Raw genomic sequence first — 7,804 nt, 5'->3', positions numbered from 1 at the left:
CAGATCGAATAGTTAGTGCCTTAGAAGTCAACGCCAGAAGCATAAAATACAATATAAATACAACAGTTCTTCCATCGTATAAAACGAATAATTGCAACCAGTATGAAACTGATGGTCATTTCTACTTTCCGAGCAACCTAGGCTTCACTCTAGGGCGTTGCTCCACCAGATCGAATAGCTAGTGCCTTAGAAGTCAACGCCAGAAGCATAAAATACAATATAAATACAACAGTTTTTCCATCGTATAAAACGAATAATTGCAACCTGTATGAAACTGATGGTCATTTCTACTTTCCGAGCAACCTAGGCTTCACCCTAGGGCGTTGCTCCAACAGATTGAATAGTTAGGGCCTTAGAAGTCAACGCCCGAAGCATAAAATGCAATAAAAATACAACAGTGTTTCCATAATATAACAGGAATAATTGCAACCAGTTTGAAAGTGATGGCCTATTCTACGTCCCGGGCAACCTAGGCTTCCCTCTAGGGCGTTGCTCCACCAGATCGAATAGTTAGTGCCTTAGAAGTCATCGCCAGAAGCATAAAATACAGTATAAATACAACAGCATTTCCATCGTATAAAACGAATAATTGCAACCAGTGTGAAAGTTATGGTCATTTCTACATTCCGAGCAACCTAGGATCCACTCTAGGGCGTTGCTCCACCAGATCGAATAGTTAGGTCCTTAGAAGCAAACGCCAGAAGCATAAAATACGATATAAATACAACAGCGTTTGCATCGTATAAAACGAATAATTGTAACCAGTTTGAAAGTGATGGCCAATTCTACGTTCCGGGCAACCTAGGCTTCACTCTAAGGTGTTGCTCCACTAGATCGAACAGCTAGGGCCTTAGAAGTCAACGCCAGAAGCATAAAATGCAATATAAATACAACAGTTTTTCCATCGTATAAAACGAATAATTGCAACCAGTATGATACTTATGGTCATTTCTACTTTCCGAGCAACCTAGGCTTCACCCTAGGGCGTTGCTCCAACAGATTGAATAGTTAGGGCCTTAGAAGTCAACGCCCGAACCATAAAATGCAAAAAAAACACAACAGTGTTTCCATCGTATAAAACGAATAATTGCAACCAGTATGATACTTATGGTTATTTCTACTTTCCGAGCAACCTAGGCTTCACCCTAGGGCGTTGCTCTAACAGATTGAATAGTTAGGGCCTTAGAAGTCAACGCCCGAAGCATAAAATGCAATAAAAATACAACAGTGTTTCCATAATATAACAGGAATAATTGCAACCAGTTTGAAAGTGATGGCCAATTCTACCTTCCGTGCAACCTAGGCTTCCCTCTAGGGCGTTGCTCCACCAGATCGAATAGTTAGTGCCTTAGAAGTCAACGCCAGAGGCATAAAATACAATATAAATACAACAGTTTTTCCATCGTATAAAACGAATAATTGCAACCAGTGTGAAAGTTATGGTCATTTCCACATTCCGAGGAACCTAGGCTTCACTCTAGTGCGTTGCTTCACCAGATCGAATAGTTAGGTCCTTAGAAGTAAACGTCAGAAGCATAAAATACGATATAAATACAACAGCTTTTCCATCGTATAAAAGGATTAATTGCAACCAGTTTGAAAGTGATGGCCAATTCTACTTTCCAGCCTAGGCTTCACTCTAGGGCGCTGCTCCACTAGATCGAACAGCTAGGGCCTTAGAAGTCATCGCCAGAAGCATAAAATACAATATAAATACAACAGCTTTTCCATCGTATAAAACGAATAATTGCAACCAGTATGAAACTTATGGTCATTTCTACTTTCCGAGCAACCTAGGCTTCACCCTATGGCGTTGCTCCAACAGATTAAATAGTTAGGTCCTTAGAAGTAAACGCCAGAAGCATAAAATACAATATAAATACAACAGCTTTTCCATCGTATAAAACGAATAATTGCAACCAGTATGAAACTTATGGTCATTTCTACTTTCCGAGCAACCTAGGCTTCACCCTATGGCGTTGCTCCAACAGATTGAATAGTTAGGTCCTTAGAAGTAAACGCCAGAAGCATAAAATACGATATAAATACAACAGCTTTTCCATCGTATAAAACGAATAATTGCAACCAGTGTGAAAGTAATGGTCATTTCTACGTTCCGAGCACCCTAGGCGTCACTCTAGGGCGTTGCTCCACCACATCTAATAGCTATGGCCTTAGAAGTCAACACCAGAGGCATAAAGTACAATATAAATACAACAGCGTTTCCATCGTATAAAACGAATAATTGCAACCAGTGTGAAAGTTATGGTCATTTCTACATTCCGAGCAACCTAGGATCCACTCTAGCGCGTTGCTCCACCAGATCGAATAGTTAGGTCCTTAGAAGTAAACGCCAGAAGCATAAAATACGATATAAATACAACAGCGTTTGCATCGTATAAAACGAATAATTGTAACCAGTTTGAAAGTGATGGCCAATTCTACGTTCCGGGCAACCTAGGCTTCACTCTAGGGCGTTGCTCCACTAGATCGAACAGCTAGGGCCTTAGAAGTCAACGCCAGAAGCATAAAATACAATATAAATACAACAGTTTTTCCATCGTATAAAACGAATAATTGCAACCAGTATGATACTTATGGTCATTTCTACTTTCCGAGCAACCTAGGCTTCACCCTAGGGCGTTGCTCCAACAGATTGAATAGTTAGGGCCTTAGAAGTCAACGCCCGAACCATAAAATGCAAAAAAAAAGACAACAGTGTTTCCATCATATATCAGGAATAATTGCAACCAGTTTGAAAGTGATGACCAATTCTACGTTCCGGGCAACCAAGGTTTCACTCCAGCGCGTTGCTCCACCAGACCGAATAGTTACGTCCTAAGAAGTCAACGCCAGAAGCATAAAATACGATATAAATACAACAGCATTTCCATCGTATAAAACGAATAATTGCAACCAGTATGATAGTAATGGTCATTTCTGCATTCCGGGCAAGCTAGGCTTCACCCTAGGCTGTTGTTCCATCAGATCGAATAGTTAGGGCCTAAGAAGTGAACGCCAGAAGCATATAATGCAATAAAAATACAACAGTTTTTCCATCGTATAACAAGATTAATTGCAACCAGTTTGAGAGTGATGGCCAATTCTACGTTCCGGGCAACCTAGGCTTCACTCTAGGGCGTTGCTCCACCAGATCGAATAGTTAGTGCCTTAGAAGTCAACGCCAGAAGCATAAAATACAATATAAATACAACAGTTTTTCCATCGTATAAAACGAATAATTGCAACCAGTATGAAACTGATGGTCATTTCTACTTTCCGAGCAACCTAGGCTTCACTCTAGGGCGTTGCTCCACCAGATCGAATAGTTAGTGCCTTAGAAGTCAACGCCAGAAGCATAAAATACAATATAAATACAACAGTTTTTCCATCGTATAAAACGAACAATTGCAACCAGTATGATACTTATGGTCATTTCTACTTTCCGAGCAACCTAGGCTTCACCCTAGGGCGTTGCTCCAACAGATTGAATAGTTAGGGCCTTGGAAGTCAACGCCCGAAGCATAAAATGCAATAAAAATACAACAGTGTTACCATAATATAACAGGAATAATTGCAACCAGTTTGAAAGTGATGGCCAATTCTACGTCCCGGGCAACCTGGGCTTCACTCTAGGGCGTTGCTCCACCAGATCGAATAGTTAGTGCCTTAGAAGTCAACGCCAGAAGCATAAAATACAATATAAATACAACAGTTTTTCCATCGTATAAAGCGAATAATTGCAACCAGTTTGACAGTGATGGCCAATTCTACCTTCCGTGCAACCTAGGCTTCACTCTAGGGCGTTGCTCCACCAGATCGAATAGTTAGTGCCTTAGAAGTCAACGCCAGAGGCATAAAATACAATATAAATACAACAGTTTTTCCATCGTATAAAACGAATAATTGCAACCAGTGTGAAAGTAATGGTCATTTCTACGTTCCGAGCACCCTAGGCGTCTCTCTATGGCGTTGCTCCACCACATCTAATAGCTACGGCCTTAGAAGTCAACGCCAGAGGCATAAAGTACAATATAAATACAACAGCGTTTCCATCGTATAAAACGAATAATTGCAACCAGTGTGAAAGTTATGGTCATTTCTACATTCCGAGCAACCTAGGATCCACTCTAGCGCGTTGCTCCACCAGATCGAATATTTAGGTCCTTAGAAGTAAACGCCATAAGCATAAAGTACGATATAAATACAACAGCGTTTGCATTGTATAAAACGAATAATTGTAACCAGTTTGAAAGTGATGGCCAATTCTACGTTCCGGGCAACCTAGGCTTCACTCTAGGTCGTTGCTCCACTAGATCGAACAGCTAGGGCCTTAGAAGTCAACGCCAGAAGCATAAAATACAATATAAATACAACAGTTTTTCCATCGTATAAAACGAATAATTGCAACCAGTATGATACTTATGGTCATTTCTACTTTCCGAGCAACCTAGGCTTCACCCTAGGGCGTTGCTCCAACAGATTGAATAGTTAGGGCCTTAGAAGTCAACGCCCGAAGCATAAAATGCAATAAAAATACAACAGTGTTACCATAATATAACAGGAATAATTGCAACCAGTTTGAAAGTGATGGCCAATTCTACGTCCCGGGCAACCTAGGCTTCACTCTAGTGCGCTCCTCCACCAGATCGAATAGTTAGTGCCTTAGAAGTCAACGCCAAAAGCATAAAACACAATAGAAATACAACAGCTTTTCCATCGTATAAAACGAATAATTGCAACCAGTATGAAACTTATGGTCATTTCTACTTTCCGAGCAACCTAGGCTTCACCCTATGGCGTTGCTCCAACAGATTGAATAGTTAGGTCCTTAGAAGTAAACGCCAGAAGCATAAAATACGATATAAATACAACAGCTTTTCCATCGTATAAAACGAATAATTGCAACCAGTGTGAAAGTAATGGTCATTTCTACGTTCCGAGCACCCTAGGCGTCACTCTAGGGCGTTGCTCCACCACATCTAATAGCTACGGCCTTAGAAGTCAACGCCAGAGGCATAAAGTACAATATAAATACAACAGCGTTTCCATCGTATAAAACGAATAATTGCAACCAGTGTGAAAGTTATGGTCATTTCTACATTCCGAGCAACCTATGATCCACTCTAGCGCGTTGCTCCACCAGATCGAATAGTTAGGTCCTTAGAAGTAAACGCCAGAACCATAAAATACGATATAAATACAACAGCGTTTGCATCGTATAAAACGAATAATTGTAACCAGTTTGAAAGTGATGGCCAATTCTACGTTCCGGGCAACCTAGGCTTCACTCTACGGCGTTGCTCCACTAGATCGAACAGCTAGTTCCTTAGAAGTCAACGCCAGAAGCATAAAATACAATATAAATACAACAGTTTTTCCATCGTATAAAACGAACAATTGCAACCAGTATGAAACTTATGGTCATTTCTACTTTCCGAGCAACCTAGGCTTCAGCCTAGGGCGTTGCTCCAACAGACTGAGTAGTTAGGGCCTTAGATGTCAACGCCCGAAGCATAAAATGCAATAAAAATACAACTGTCTTTCCATCATATAACAGGAATAATTGCAACCAGTTTGAAAGTGATGGCCAATTCTACGTTCCGGGCAACCTAGACTTTACTCTAGGGCGTTGCTCCACCAGATCGAATAGTTAGTGCCTTAGAAGTCAACGCCAGAAGCATAAAATACAATATAAATACAACAGCTTTTCCATCGTATAAAACGAATAATTGCAACCAGTATGAAACTTATGGTCATTTCTACTTTCCGAGCAACCTAGGCTTCACCCTGTGGCGTTGCTCCAACAGATTGAACAGTTAGGGCCTTAGAAGTCAACGCCCGAACCATAAAACGCAAAAAAAATAGAACAGTGCTTCCATCATACAACAGGAATAATTGCAACCAGTTTGAAGGTGATGGCCAATTCTACGTTCCGGGCAACCTAGGCTACACTCTATTGCGTTGCTCCACCAGATCGAATAGTTAGTGCCTTAGAAGTCAACGCCAGAAGCATAAAATACAATATAAATACAACAGTTTTTCCATCGTATAAAACGAATAATTGCAACCAGTATGAACCTTATGGACATTTCTACTTTCCGAGCAACCTAGGCTTCGCCCTAGGGCGTTGCTCCAACAGATTGAATAGTTAGGGCCTTAGAAGTCAACGCCCGAACCATAAAATGCAAAAAAAATACAACAGTGTTTCCATCATATAACAGGAATAATTGCAACCAGGTTGAAAGTGATGGCCAATTCTACGTTCCGGGCAACCTAGGCTTCACTCTATTGCGTTGCTCCACCAGATCGAATAGTTAGTGCCTTAGAAGTCAACGCCAGAAGCATAAAATACAATATAAATACAACAGTTTTTCCATCGCATAAAACGAATAATTGCAACCAGTATGAACCTTATGGACATTTCTACTTTCCGAGCAACCTAGGCCTCACCCTAGGGCGTTGCTCCAACAGATTGAATAGTTAGGGCCTTAGAAGTCAACGCCCGAACCATAAAATGCAAAAAAAATACAACAGTGTTTCCATCATATAACAGGAATAATTGCAACCAGTTTGAAAGTGATGGCCAATTCTACGTTCCGGGCAACCTAGGCTTCACTCTAGGGCGTTGCTCCACCAGATCGAATAGTTAGTGCCTTAGAAGTGAACGCCAGAAGCATAAAATACAATATAAGTACAACAGTTTTTCCATCGTATAAAACAAATAATTGCAACCAGTATGAAACTTATGGTCACATCTACTTTCCGAGCAACCTAGGCTTCACCCTATGGCGTTGCTCCAACGGATTGAATAGTTAGGGCCTTAGAAGTCAACGCCCGAACCATAAAATGCAATTAAAATACAACAGTGTTTCCTTCACATAACAGGAATAATTGCAACCAGTTTGAAAGTGATGGCCAATTCTACGTTCCGGGCAACCTAGGCTTCACTCTAGGGCGTTGCTCCACCAGATCGAATAGTTAGTGCCTTAGAAGTGAACGCCAGAAGCATAAAATACAATATAAGTACAACAGTTTTTCCATCGTATAAAACAAATAATTGCAACCAGTATGAAACTTATGGTCACATCTACTTTCCGAGCAACCTAGGCTTCACCCTAGGGCGTTGCTCCAACGGATTGAATAGTTAGGGCCTTAGAAGTCAACGCCCGAACCATAAAATGCAATTAAAATACAACAGTGTTTCCTTCACATAACAGGAATAATTGCAACCAGTTTGAAAGTGATGGCCAATTCTACGTTCCGGGCAACCTAGGCTTCACTCTATTGCGTTGCTCCACCAGATCGAATAGTTAGTGCCTTAGAAGTCAACGCCAGAAGCATAAAATACAATATAAATACAACAGTTTTTCCATCGCATAAAACGAATAATTGCAACCAGTATGAACCTTATGGACATTTCTACTTTCCGAGCAACCTAGGACTCACCCTAGGGCATTGCTCCAACAGATTGAATAGTTAGGGCCTTAGAAGTCAACGCCCGAACCATAAAATGCAAAAAAAATACAACAGTGTTTCCATCATATAACAGGAATAATTGCAACCAGTTTGAAAGTGATGGCCAATTCTACGTTCCGGGCAACCTAGGCTTCACTCTAGGGCGTTGCTCCACCAGATCGAATAGTTAGTGCCTTAGAAGTGAACGCCAGAAGCATAAAATACAATATAAGTACAACAGTTTTTCCATCGTATAAAACAAATAATTGCAACCAGTATGAAACTTATGGTCACATCTACTTTCCGAGCAACCTAGGCTTCACCCTATGGCGTTGCTCCAACGGAT

This window comes from Calliopsis andreniformis, unplaced genomic scaffold (genome assembly GCF_051401765.1).
Source record: "Calliopsis andreniformis isolate RMS-2024a unplaced genomic scaffold, iyCalAndr_principal scaffold0004, whole genome shotgun sequence".
Taxonomy (NCBI): Eukaryota; Metazoa; Arthropoda; class Insecta; order Hymenoptera; family Andrenidae; genus Calliopsis; species Calliopsis andreniformis.
Note: the sequence above shows the minus strand (reverse complement) of the source record.